Below are 15,326 nucleotides of genomic sequence, written 5' to 3'. Positions count from 1 at the left end.
TCTGCAACCTTCTTCTCTGCTTTCTTCCAAAATGCGGCGGCGGCCGCAGCGTGTTCTTCCTTACATACTATATATCAAGGGGAATTATTATTTGTGGGGCGTAGGTCAACTGTGAAAGTATAGAGATGGTAAACCTAGAGGGGGGTGAATAGGTTTCTACAAATTTTAATTCTTTCTTTGCAATGTTAGGCTTTGCGGAATATAAAGATGAGCCTAATGCAAACTAGGTGAAGCAACCTATATGGGGATACAACTAACTCAAGCACGAAGGCTCTCACAGTGCGTTAAATCACAAGTAAGGAGTTCGGTTAGAGATAACCGATAGCACGCGGAGACGAGGATGTATTCCCGTGTTCCCTTGCTTTGCAACAAGGTACGTCACGTTTGGAGGAGTGGAGGTCCCACGAAGGATTCCCCGCGCCACGAAGGCTCACCCTATTCTCCGGAGCCTATCCCACGAAGGAATAGCTCACTCACTTGTGGTAGACTTTGAGGTAGCCTCCAAACCTTCACAATCTTGCCCGGAGCAAATCCACAGCCCGGATGCTTCCGGACTCCTTCTTGCCCACCTAGGGTTTCCAAAGAACCCTAGGAAGCAAGCTTCTCAATGAATACAAGGGGGAATGAGATTTGGCTTGGTAGAACGGTAGATCGGGTCCTCCTCTAGTGATTCCCCGGAGGGATTTGAGTTTGGGTGGAGGAGGAGGGAGATCTGAGGCTTTTGGTGTTTCTAACAATGGAGTAGAGAGAGAGAGCTCAAGAACAGTTTATAGTATGTTGCCTAACCCTTCCAAGGTAGAAGAAGGGGTATTTATAGTGTTCTTCAAAATCTGGCCGTTGCCACTTGCCACCTCAGCATTCTTCCCGACAAACCCGGTCAGACCGGACCACAGACCGGACAGCCCGGTCGTGGGGCCGGTCAGACCGGACTGGTGACCGGAGCACCTTTGCGTCGTCCTGGAGCATGTCCGGTTGGTGCCCGGTTGCTGCCCGGTTTCCGAGCGATCGACCGGACGTGGTGCCGGACCCGCCGGTCAGGAGCCCGGTCGACCGGGGCACAGACCGGACCTGCTGGTCCTCCTGTGGAGCCCGGTTTACGACCGGTCGACCGGCCTGTACGCCGGACAGGCCGGTCGCTGGCCCGGTTGGACCGGGCAGGTGACCGGATTTCTCCTGTAACCCCTTTTTGATTGTTGTTGAAATGGGGGGTCACCTTTAGCCTTCTTGTTTCATTGATACACCTTTATACCTCTTTGGCTAATACCTGGGAATCATCTAGTAGTCATGTATTAGTCCAAATACACTAGCACGGTGTCATTGTTACCAAAATAATGGATAAGGGTAAAATACCCTTACAAACTGGATGAAAATAGGAGACACAAATTGTGGCGACGGCTTACCTGGACAAGAAGCTCCCTCATCATCGCTATCAAAGAGTACAACCACCTCCTGGATCTCCATCTTCTGTCCTCTGGCGACGGAGACTCGGGTCGATTTGGTCTATACAAAAAGGGGAATAGAAAGAGAATAGGGGTCGGGTCTTGTATATATCAATCTGAATAAAGGGAGACAAGGTGTCAAGCTATAACTGTATTTTCACCTACTCGCATAATAGCATCTCCAACACACGAGGTAAAAGACGCGCGCCCTAAAAATAACCGCCAGTTTGGCGCGTGCGGGAGCCCGCACGAACCTCAGCGGACACGTGAAAAAGCGGTGCGTGCTAAAAAATTTGCTGCGCCCGCGCTTTTGCGCTATCTCGCGCGGGAAACTTGCCTCCTGGGCTGCCGCGCGTGCTATAAACGCCACGCGCGCGCAAGCCAACCGCCCGGAAACTTCAGCCACCCGCGTGTCGCTCCACCTCTGCCTCCCACGTCTCGCCTCTCTGCCTCCCACGTCGCGCTCGCGCCGCCGCTCCGCCTCCGTCGCTCCTCCTCCGGCTACCACGGCCAAGCGGCCACTTCGACGCCGAGATCCGCTCCGGCGAGGAGCGCATCCGCCTCGGCACGTTCGAGGCGGCGCACGAGGCGGACCGCGAGTAGCGCCAGGCGGCGTCGGCAGCGAGGAAGGCGGAGAGGGTGGAGAAGGCGAGGAGCGCATCCGCCTTGGCACATTTGAGGCGGCGCACGAGGCGGTGCGCGCCTACGACGCCGTCGCCTGGCGCCTCGGCCGCTCCGCCGCACAATGAAATTCGACGATGTGTGGACGCTGGAGCAGGCGGCAGCGCTCGCGCCGCCGTCATCGGCCGTCACGCGCGAGCAGCAATGGCACCAGCGCGAGGTCGAGCAGCGGCTCGTCATCGCGGAGCGCGATGAGCGCCTCCGTCTCGAGTGGGCATGGCAGTTCCCGGAGGACGTCGCCGCGATGGAGGCGTTCTACGCGCAGAAGGAGGAGGAGAAGGCGGCGGTGGAGAAGAAGAAGAAGAAGAAGAAGAAGGCGGACCGCGAGCAGCGCCAGGCGGCGTCGGCGGCGAGGAAGGCGAAGAGGGTGGAGAAGGCCACGAGGAAGGCAGAGGAGAAGAAAAACGGCGTTGGGCCGTCGACGATCGTCCACTCCTCCTCTCCTCCTCCTCCTTCGAGTGGACATCCACTCCGCTGTCCGACACCACCCACTCGTCGAACTTCGACTGGGACTCGGAGTAGATTAGGGTAGTTTCAAATAAATGTCGATGTACCATCGAACTTCCTTAATGAGCGTAGCCCCCACATCACCTCCATTACCCTGCGTCAAGTACACCTAGGGTTTTCCAAGTTGGAAAGTGTCGCCATATGTGGCTGCATTTGATTTTGGTTCTATGATCAGCACGATGACCCCTTGTGTATGTACAGCTGCTTTTCGATACATACCGTTATATCTGGAATGGTATAGATCGACCGTCGCATCGCCCATCTGGACTGACATAGATCGACGGTACCATCTCTCGTCTACAATCATATTTCAAGGCAACACTATGACCTATAGTAGCCTCAAAGTGAAGGTGCCATTATGTTTCTGTCAATGAGCGTAGCGCCCCCCCACATCACCTCCACTACCCTACATCAAGTACACCTAGGGTTTTCCAAGTTGGAAAGTGTCGACATATGTGGCGGCATTTCATTTTGGTTCCATGATCAACATGATGACCCCTTGTGTATGTACAAATACTTCTCGATACAAACCGTTATATATGGAATGGCATAGATGGACCGTCGCATCGCCCATCTGGACCGGCATAGATGGACCGTCGCATCGCCAGAACCGCGCGGCAGCGGTGGAGGAACATGGACACTACTACAAAAATCCTTATCATCGGCGCATGGATTTGGGCTATCGATGGCGCATTCGCGTTCGCCGGCGATCACCTCGCCGGTGGTAAGGGGTTATCCCCGTCACCTTCGTGTTCGTCGGCGCGCGGTAATATGAATATACCCCCGGCGCATAAGACCAATTCGCCAGCGGCCGCTCGGCGAGCAGCAACCCATCGTGGTTGAAGGCGAAGCAGCAGGTCAGCCGCCGGCCTCGAGGTCGCCGTGGTCCAGTCCATCCGCAGAACGGGCGGCCGGGACGCGAGCTGCATCTCGCAGCCGCCGATATCAAGGTCGTCATGCGGCCAGGATGCGAGCTGCATCTCGCAACCGCCGTCGAGGTCGCGTGGTCTAGGACATTTTGTTTCAATTTATTTCATTATTCTAAACATTCCCTCCAAAACGAATTAGTTTCCCACCGCCTAATTTAGCTTCTACAGTAGTTTGCGCCAATATTTTCCAACCTCCCGCTAAATGCCCCCTAATTACTGTCCTTGTAAAATATTTTGTTCCCACCAAAATAGCCTATATTTAACCTTCCCGCTAAACTACCCCCGTAACTATCGATTATATAGTGCTCTAAACTAAATCACGGCGTCATCACGCGCGATTGGATCTGAGGTTCCTTCTCACAGAATCATCACGGCGTCAACACAACAAACAACACGGATGGTAATTCGCTTCTTCCTATCTCGTCCCATCCAGAACAACAACTAGATCGCCGATGCCGCCGCGCACCTATTCTTCCCCTGCATCCCCGCCTCCGTTTTCCCCTTCATCACGAGCGAAGTTCCCACCTCCGCGGGTAGCGCGCGCTCGTACGCATCAAATCGGGGTCCATCCCCAAATGGGTGACCCGGAGTTGGAGATGCGGCCGCGTTCATCACCAAGCCGCAACCCACGACCCTCCATAGCTAGCACGACAAGATGATTCCTTTAGACTACTGCTAGATTGGTATTCCCTGCTCCACATCCTGATTCGCGTTCTGTAGGCAGGCCAATACAGTACATCCTGATTTGCATTAGTTCTATTGCAAACCATCTCAACAAATCTGATAGAGTAGCCGCACGAACCTCTGCAATTTTTAGATGGATATCATCTTCATTTTTGCGCTTAATCTTTACTATTAAATGTCAATGCGACCGGCCGCCGTACGTCATCATCGCTTTGCATTTCCTGCTCAAGTACTAAACCCATTGGATTCAGATTATTTGCTATCCGACATACACGTATTCTGACTGTTTACTTGGCTGTTTCTCTGGTGCCTCAGTTTGCACAAGATTTCTACTTTCAAGTGGTAATTGACATAGAGATGTACAAAAATGCATCATTATCTAGCCGGTATTTTGTTCGACAAAGATGAATGATTTTAAGTGCATTGTTACTGGTACATAGTTTGCTATCATGGTACTAAACTGTATGATTCCATCGCATTGTTATGCTCAAACTTTTTTAAATTTGCTTCATTGTTGAATCACTTAAGTACATCTACTTCCATGCTACAAGCCTCTCCGGCCACCCTTTATGCTGACAGACTATTTTTCATGGGTTGACCTGCCATGTATTTTGTTTATAGCAAGTATAGGGTGACATTTACCATAAGATAGTTGCAAGACATGTGCGAAGTACACAGTATGAATTACAATATTATTTGGGTCAATAGTTTATGTCTAACTTTATTGCTTCGTGGCAACGCATGAGCATTCATCTAGTAATAATAGATTGGTAGGCAGTTTGCTGCACCCTTGAATGGAAGCAAACTAGGTTCTCATAAGGTGATGCAATAACTTTCTATGTTTTCCATGTCACTGCCTGAATGTTCCAAATGCTTTTCTTCACCAGATTCGTCAGTTATAGGATTCACCAGATACTGTACGGGACATGGGTACACAGGCATAGCAACTTTTGGCAGTGATAATACTTGCTGTTCACTGGTTGGAAACTTGGAATTCTAGTCGTCTAGGCACAGTTCCACAGGAAGCGTATATAGACTCATTGATATTTTAGAATTCAAGAACAACTAGATAATAGTATAGTACTTCTGCCGTTTGTAAAAAGATATTTTTTCCGGTTTAAAATACAGTAATTGTTTAAAAATGGATGTACTTCTGCCCTAGATACATCTATTTTTTCGCAATTACTTTAAACCGGAGAAAGTATAGTACTTTTGTATGGAATAATTTATGTGCTAAGTGTTCCAGTAAGTCACTGTTGCACAGGCAAGAAAAAGTATTTGGTGCTATGATAGCCATGCCCAGCTGTAGATGTTGCCTGTAGTATATGACACTGTTTTATTTGTACTAGGTTGTATGCAGTTATGCACTTTTATAACATCTAACTTGTTTCTTGTCTAATGTTTGAATAACACATTATATAGTGATGTTCAAATTTAGCTAATCCTAATTCATACAATATTAATTTCAACTGAGTGAACTTCTTACTGGATTGCTTCTTCCCTTCTATCCTCTGAAGCAATTTTTTTATGATTAATAATTGAATTTGTGATGATTCTAACTGAAAATATGTGCTTAATGCATGTTCTGGATTAAACTGTGCTTCTAAACATTTTGTACATTGTGGGTTTGTGATCTTTCAGACTTTCAAAATCTGCGTGTGCAATCGTACTATGGAACTCTGAATAGTTTTGTCATCTATTTGACTAAAGCAAAGTTATGATGCCTTAAACAACCTGATCACTTTATCCTTTTTGGTTCTCCTTGAAACCTGATACTGAAATTTCAGTGCTCCTTTTTTGTTCTACTTGAAACCTGATACTGAAACCGGATACTTGCATTGGTTTAATCCATTCATTACTAAATAGATTCTTTCCTATCTGAAACCAAAAATATTGCGTACATGCTACTCGTGTGCAGTATATGACACTGTTTTATTTGTACTAGGTTGTTTGCACTTTTATAACGTCTAACTTGTTTCTTGTCTAATGTTTGAATAACACATTATATACTGCTGTTCAAATATAGCTAATCCTAATTCATACAATAGCAATTTCAACTGAGTGAATTTGTCTTTTAAAATTCTAATTTGCAGTCTAAAACATATAGCGATGAACTTAACTGAACTTGCTGTTTGAAAGTATATATGTCATGCAAAATTAACCAGATGCATGTTCAAGTGATTTGCCGCATTGCTTGTTGAGATCATGCCTCCATGATGCACCTTTCTCGGCATAACCTGATGCACTAGTCTTATTTACTATCTCATAAGTAGTACCAAAAAAATTCTTTGACCCTTATGCATGTGCATCAGGGTAGCCTTATACAGATTGCATTCTTGCTAAATATGTTAATACTAGTACTAACTGGAGACCATGAAGACTTAGACCTGATAATTGAATTTGAGCCCCCCTTTTTGGTTCTCATGTTTAATCTCTAATACATACAATATTTATCATGGATATGCTGCTGTCATTTCACTTGTGGCACTTAATTCTCCATTGAAATATACATGACACTATCCAGCTGTCTAGCTTCTGCTATTTAAGTTCAGTTTCTATTTGTGCTCCAACCTGTCAAGTAACAAGCCAGTGTTTAGAGTTACCATATACCTTTGTCATCATCAACATGATTCTGCATAGAACCTATAGAATTAGATAGATATTTATTTCTGTTAAGATATATGCTTTTGTAATACATGGTTAAATTAAAATTAAAGTGATACCAGATTCCTTATGATTATATCCATGTGGACTTGCTTACTGAATCAGTTATGAATCAGAAGATACATAAGCTTACTAAAAGTAATTTTTTTTCTTCATTTTTTGATTGCAGGACCCAAAGAATTAGCTGGACAGGGTTGAAGCACACGGAAAACTGCACATACTTTAGAGAGTTGAACTACCATGGTGACAATTAATGGACTAAACTATACTGGATTGCTACCTGCATTTTACTCGAGTTGTGTTTGATGGATACTTGATATGAGAATTATGATTTGTATGAACCTACATATTATACGTATGGATTTGAATTTTTTAATTCAATGGCTATTTTTTTATGGTTGCGATAAGCTATTGCCACAACTTAATTTCCGTTGCCTTAGGTTATCTCCACAAAAAATACAGTGTTGCGTCAAATCCTAGTCGCCATGACTACATGCTTTGTTGCGCTAAGATGTAGCAACGATTAACTTTTTATTGTTGCAATAAATTGCTACCACATTTTTTCTGCATGTTGTGATAACTATTTGGCGCCACGGCATAAAACTTTGTTGAAATAGAGTATTACCACAAAAACTTCAAATTGTGGCGGTAGCTTCTTACTACAAATATTTTGGATGCTGCAATTAGTATGTAACGCCACAACAGTGAATTTTGTTGAAATAGAGTATCGCCACAAAAAGTTCACATTGTTGCAGTAACTTCTTGCGACAAGCATTTTTCCTGTTGCGATAAGTATTTGGCACCACGAAACTGAATTTTGTTGAAATAGAGTATCACCACGAAATGTTAAAATTGTCGCAACACCTTCCCGCCACAATTGTTTTTACCGTTGACATACCTATTTATCGCGACGAGTTAAATGATTGTCGCCATAAGTTAATACCACGAGCGTAGCGATCCGTGGCAAAATGGCTAATGCTACAAACCAGTAGATGTTGCAATAGGTTATCGCCACTGCTTGATATTGCCACAAAAGAGAGTGTGCCACGAAACGTAGATCGTTGTCATAGGTTATTGCCACAAATGTCTATCGCCACAAACTGGCAAATGCCACGACATGGCTGCATGTTGCGATAAGCTATCTCCACAAACCAAATTGTGGAGATAAGTGACTGCTGCCACGGGAAAACATGTGGCAACTTCCTACGTGGTTGTTGCAATAGATCACTTTGTTGCCACAATCGCGTTTTTGTTGCAATAGCCTATTACCATACATGTAATTGCAACGCTTGCCAACGAACGGCATTTCGTGGTAATAGGTACATATTGCCATAAAACGGCATGTATTGCGACAATTTTTTCCGTTGCAATAGACCCAAATCCTTGTAGTGGTGGCCAGGTGACATGGGCATCCCTAATGGGCCTGCCGAAGATAGTACCCGGGGTTTACTGAAGGCCCACTACTCGAAGAATAAGAAGATTCGGAAGCCCAAGATGTTATTAAGGAAAGTTAGAGTTGTAATAGAAAGTCTTATTTGTAATCTTACGGGATGAGTTTGAAACCTTCCCGGACTTTGTAACTTGTACAAAGACGAATCCCTCGGCTCCGCCTCCTATATAAGGGGGAGTCGAGGGACGCGAGATCATCGAATCATTGTTTACAAACCCTAGTTTTCATAATCGTCGAGTACTTTTCGGCTGAAACCTTCGAGATCTACTTGCCCTCTACTTCCAACTAAAACCCTAGCCTACAATCCATAGGCATTGACAAGTTAATACCTTGTCAATTGGCGCCGTCTGGTGGGAATTAGAGGCGACAAGGAGCTGATCTCGATGGCACGTTCAAGATCGTCGACTTCATCGCAGCAAGCAACATCATGGACAGAGGTAAACAGATCGAAACTGGTCTTGTTGATTTTGTTCCTCACCCGCCCTCCCGTTTGGATGCATATGCGTATCTGGAGGAGCCAATGAAGATGACGTTTGGAAAATTCGATTTCCGCGTCGAGAAAGAAGGAGTGTATCGTCTCGAAGTTCCGATCTCGTCGGGATTATCGTCGGGTGGTTCTGATCTCTCAAACTCGCATCATCCGTCGAGTCCAAGCGATAAGGAGATTTCGTCGCCACGCTTCATCGACAAGCAGGGCAAGTGAAAAACTCGCCGTAATCTTCAGCGACATGTCCTTCGAATCATCGGCGGACTCTTATATAAGCGATGATTCGAGCGACACTGATAGCTTCGACTTCATCGACAAATCCACCTCTATTGGGAAGGTCTTCACCAAACTCTATGATGGTGTCACCGAACCAAGCAAAGTGAAAACTCCAAAATATCACCAAGTTTATGCCATTGGAGATGCAAGTCGCGATCAAGAGGAAACATCGGAGGCTTTCGACGATTTGGGCAATCCCTATGTCGATCCCTCGTATCTAAGGAGAGGTATGGGCACTAAATATGTCGGGCCCACACCACGCGTCGAGTTCAACTTCCACAAACAGCCTCGGGATAGAGCTGCGAAAGCTTTAGATGGCTCGGAACCAATGACGACAACCGCTACAGTCCAAGAACCGCAAGCTTATCAATATAGACTCGCCCGAGCTGGAAGAGAACTCGGAAAACAGACAGTAAGCTTTAAACGTAAGAAAGGAGGCAGCCTTCCGCGTCGGCGTACGAAGGGCGGAGTTAAGTCGACAATCTGGAACCTCGGGAGATAGCCATAGAGAAGCTCGGAACAGAGCAAGGTCAAGATTGCAACACATACCTGAAGGAGAAAGAGAGTACCTGGTTCAAAATCTCGACATGTCTTTTATGTCGATAGACACAAGAGGGAATATTATCCCCAAGACACCGTAAGCTGGGTATATGGCGACACAAGCCTTTATCCTTGCATCTAGGCCACCTCCAGGAGATCCAAGGGAGGCTTTGTACAACATGGCAAGTGGCAGGAGCCGAAGCCATGGGAACGGCGTTTGTATCAACACCGCCGTAAGGAGCCGCAAGGCAAAATAGTCCACGACCTACGGCAGCAGCAGCAGAAGCAAATGTCGAAGGAACAAGTGGAGCAAGAGACACGGCAAGCACAAGCAAGGGTAGACAGAGCACGGCAAGGCGTAAGGGAACATCGGTATTCCCTGAATTAAACGACGAGGATATGTGCGGTTTGCCGTGCTTCACAAGGAGAGTACGAAAACTCGAGTCCCTTCGGGATTTAAGTTGCCCGATCATTTCAAAAAATTCGACGGCCCGCAAGATCCGCAGGATTGGCTAGTTGATTACCTCGAGACGGTGAAGTTAACTCGGAGGGACCAGGGCAACAGCCATGCAAAGCATTCAGGTGCATTTAAGTGGAGCTGCACGATCTTGGATCAAAAGCTTCCTCCGTGGTCTATCGACAGCTGGGATAGCTTTGAGGACATATTCGTCAAGAATTTCCGATCCACCCGCAAGAAGCCCGCGTCTCTAGAGGAGTTACGGCGTGTCGACGTAAGCCGTACGAGCCAATGAGAAAATATATCCAAAGGTGGAACATCATAAAAAACTCGGCAGTAAAATATATCCGACGAGAGGGCAATAGATGCATTTGTCGCAGGGATCGTGCGTGGAGACTTTGTCGAAGATTTGGGAAGAACCAACCCAAAGACAGTATCTGCATTAATGGAAATAGCAAACAGATGGGCAGATGGAGAAGATGTTGTCCACAACAAACGGCATAGGTCGCCGCAGGAGGACCGCGGTCGAAATTATCAATCAAGGCGACGATTTCCTCGGCAGTACTCGAATTATGATGCTCCAGGTCAAATTTCGGATGGTTTCCGAGCCACGGCAGGAGGAAATAATCGAGATGACTACCAGAGAAGTAATGAGCAACGAAGTGACAATAGAGACGAATTTCGACAAAATAGGCAAAACAATGGGCCAAGGTTCCGCAGGCCTTTTGTGTCTCCCGAAGAAATGATGAACGGGCCGTGTCGATGCACTTTTTCCTCGACAAAGAACGGAAAAGACAGTCGGGACATCTGCGTAAGGATTGTCGAAATTTCCAGTGCAATGCTGAGATATGCAGGGCATGCTAATGCTCGTGCAGCGCAAAGAAATCCTCGAGAACCCGTAAGTGAGGTCCACCTGCCACCTCCTCCCGCGATAACGTATGACAATCGACATCGCCTAAGAATAGCGGCGGCGCCCGCACCACCACCTTACGTTGATCCCAATTCTAATGGAGCGGTCTCGATGATTCGAAGGGAAGGCCATCCAATAGAACTCGTAAAGTAATCTCGCGACAGGTGTTCATGGCAGAGAAAATGCCTCCACCAACAGCTTGAGTACCTTAATTGGTCGTGGCAAGACATTGGCTTCACTATAGCAGCATCATCCGCAAGCAAGTTCCTCGACCAGTGGCAGTCAGCACTCATACTACCAGCGGTCATCGCAGGATTTGACGTGTCTCGCGTGTTTATAGATGGTGGCAGCAGCTTGAACCTCATGTACGCAGATACATTAAGGAAGATGAACATCTCCCTAGCAAACCTGAAACCAACAGACACGAGATTCCACGGCATCACACCAGAGAAGCCAAGCTATCCGTTGGGGAAGATTAATCTCGACGTTCAGTTTGGGACCCGAGAAAATTACAGAATCGAGAAATTGGAGTTTGAAGTCGTAGATTTCCCGTCACAATACCACGCTCCGTTGGGACGACCAGCATATGCTAGATTTATGGCGGTACCACATTACACGTACCTATTGTGGAGGATGCCCGGACCTAAGGGACCAATCACAATCAAAGGAAGCTTCGCCCTAGCCGATAAATGTGACAAGGATTTTCATCGACTATCAGAAACTTTCGGGATGCAAGCTGAGTATTTGGCATCAAGGCTCATGACCGACTACGACGTGCCGCCATACGTTGCAAGGCCAAATAAAGAATCAACTTTCAACACTGAGAAAAATTCTAAGGAGGTGCAGATTCACCCGACGGATCCAAAAAAGACGACATCTATCGCAAATGACATGGACCTCGCATAGGAAAGCGCGCTCGTCAAGTTCCTCCGTGAGAACTGGAAAATCTTCGCATGGTGTCCAGCTGACATGCCAGGAGTACCTACTTGCCGAGCACCACCTAAACTTGGATCCACTAGCGAGACCAATCAAACAACCTTTGCGACGTTTTTCGGAACCAAACCGCAAAGCTATGCTATCAGAAATTGATCGACTCGTAGAAGCTGGTTTCATCAAAGAGATATCCACCGAGGCCACCTGGGTAGCTAACCCAGATTATGGTGCCAAAGAAAAACACGAAAGTCCTTCGCATGTGTGTCGACTTTACGTGTCTCAATAAACATTGTCCAAAGGATCACTTTCCCCTCCCAAGGATCGATCAGATTATCGACTCCACGGCAGGATGTGAACGTCTTTCCTTTTTGGACGCATACTCTGGTTATAACCAGATCAGATTAAAAGAAGACGACGAAGCCAAAACAGCGTTCATCACACCGTATGGCGTATTTTGTTATAAAACAATGCCCTTCGGGTTGAAAAACGCGGGAGCAACGTATCAGAGGATGATGCGGAGTGTTTGGCAACACAGATTGGAAAAAATGTGCAAGTATACATTGATGACGTAGTCATAACGTCAAAAAAGGGGACGACGTTGATCGAAGATCTCAAGGAAACTTTTGATAACCTCGACAAATTCTCGCATCAAGCTAAACCCGACGAAATGCTCTTTTGGCGTCCCAAACAGGAGAACTTCTTGGGTTCTTAGTTTCAGCAAGAGGGATTGAAGCAAACCCCGACAAAATACAAGCCATCGTAACGATGAGGAAGCCAACCAAGTTAAAAGAAATACAGCAATTAACTGGGCGAGTCGCAGCTTTGAGTAGATTCGTCGCCAGGCTGGGAGAAAAAGCACTACCGTTCTACGCTTTGATAAAGCAAGGGGAGAAATTCCAATGGAACGAAGAAGCAGATAGAGCTTTCGAGGATCTGAAACGCAAGATCTCGACACCACCAGTCTTGGTGGCGCCGAAGGAAAAGGAACCTCTCCTGTTGTACATCGCAGCCACACCCCAAGTGGTTAGCACGGTGCTAGTTGTCGAAAGAGAAGAAGAAGGAAAACTCCATGGAGTGCAAAGGCCGGTATATTTCATTAGTGAAGTTTTATCGCCGTCCAAACAGCGGTACCCGCAGTACCGTAAACTAGCATATGGAGTGATTACAACAAAGCAAGAAAGTTGCGCCACTATTTTTCGGCACACCCGATAATAGTAGTCAATGAAGCACCTCTCTCAAATATACCGAACAATCCAGAAGCTATAGGCGTGTCTCCCTTTGGGGAATAGAACTTTCCCTCGGGACATCACGTATGAAAAAAGAAAGGCAATCAAGTCGCAAGTTTTGCCGCATTTCATCGCAGAGTGGATGGAGCCGCAAAACACGGGACCCCCGTATTTGTCGAGAACTTGGACAATGAACTTCGACGGATCCAAGAGAGTAGAAGGAGCCGGCGCAGGAGTGATACTCATATCACCCGAAGGCGACAAGTTGAAATATGTCCTACGGATGACGTTCCCAAACGCATCCAACAATGAAGCAGTAATATGAAGCCCTTATACACGGGATGAAGATGGCGAAAGCTTATGGTGCAACTCGACTAAAAATCTTTGGCGACTCACAATTGGTGGCTCAGCAAGTTATGAACCAATGTGATGCAGCTCAATGATAGCATGATAGCATACAAGGAGGTGTACAATGAGCTTGAGAAGCTGTTTGATGGATGCGAGGTAAATCATATCGCAGACTGAGCAATGATGAAGCCGACGTCCTCGCAAACATCGGGTCACAGTGCCTCCCAATCCCGCCAGGCGTGTTTTGGGAAGAAATAGCGGAGAGATCAACGAAGCCGAAGAAGATGCAGAAAAAAGCAAAAGAAGGAAAAACTTCGGCATCTCTCAAAGAAACCGTGGAGGACGAAGAGGACCAAGAACTTGTGATGATGATAGAAGTTCCTTGGATGCAAGCGTACATATCGTATATCCTCAGGAAGGAACTACCCGACGATCCAGTTGAAGCAAGGAGAGTTATTCGACGATCCAAAGCTTTTACAGTGGTCAAAGGAGAGTTATATAAGCGAAGTATTTCAGGCGTCTTGCAAAGGTGTGTCACACCAGAAGAAGGAAGAATAATCCTAAAGGATGTGCATGAGGGAATATGTGGTCACCACGCAAGCAGTCGAGCTATTGCAGCCAAAGTCTTTCGGGCAGGATTCTACTGGTTGACAGCAATCGAGGACGCAAAAGAGATAGTACGAACTTGCGACGCGTGCCGTAGATTTGCCGCAAAACCGCACTCTCCGGCGGCAGTAACTAATGCCAATACCATTGTCATGGCCCTTTGCCCGCTGGGGACTCGACATGGTAGGCAAGTTGCACAAAGCTTCGCCAGAGGATACGAGTACCCGTTGGTTGCCGTCGACAAATTCACCAAGTGGGTAGAAGCGAAGCCAATAAATTCACCGGATGCACAATCAGCAATAAAGTTCGTGAAGGGCATCGTTTTTCGATTTGGAGTACCTCACAAAGCATCGTCACGTACAATGGCAGCAACTTTACGTCGAAGGAGTTCAAGGCATACCGTGCGGAAGTGGGCATCAAATTGCACTTCGCGTCGCCTGCACATCCCCAAACTAATGGTCAAGTCGAGAAAGCCAATGGCATCATCTCGCAATGGCATTAAAAAACGTCTCGCTAGGACCGCTTGAAAAGGCTCGACACACCTGGCCGAAGAACCGCCAAGTGTTTTGTGGAGCATCCGAACAACAACAAACACGGCGACACAAGAAACCCCGTTCTTCCTCGTCCACGGAGCGGAAGCCGTACTACCAATTGAAATAGAGCACGATTCTCCAAGAGTAACAGAGTACGACGAAGAAACATCACGAAAAGTTCGGGAGGATGATATGGATGCACTCGATGAAGCTCGAGATGAAGTACTGTCACGGGTTACCAAGTACCAACAAGACTTGAAGAACTACCACAGTCGACGATTGCGGCCAAGATCTTTCCAGGTCGGTGATTTGGTCCTACGGCTCAACCAGCAAAGTACAGAGAAGCTCGAGTCACCATGGTTGGGGCCTTACATCGTCACGGAGTCATCGACGGAGGAGCATACAGGATCAAGGACAAGAAGACAGGGGTTCCCGAGAAAACCCCCTGGAACGTGGCGCAGCTCAGGCGGTTCTACGCCTAGAGCTGAAATATAGTCCTTCTCTGTAAAAATACAATGTACTGAAACGCCCGCGAGTTTTCATACGCACTCTTTTCCTTTTCGGGGCACCGAGTGGGGCCGGAAAGGTTTTTAATGAGGCGGGCTCGCGGTGCTGAAATATAATAAAGATAGTGGAGATATATTTCTTATTCTTCG

The sequence above is a fragment of the Lolium rigidum genome, chromosome 3 (assembly GCF_022539505.1).
Source record: "Lolium rigidum isolate FL_2022 chromosome 3, APGP_CSIRO_Lrig_0.1, whole genome shotgun sequence".
In the NCBI taxonomy this organism is placed as follows: domain Eukaryota; kingdom Viridiplantae; phylum Streptophyta; class Magnoliopsida; order Poales; family Poaceae; genus Lolium; species Lolium rigidum.
Note: the sequence above shows the minus strand (reverse complement) of the source record.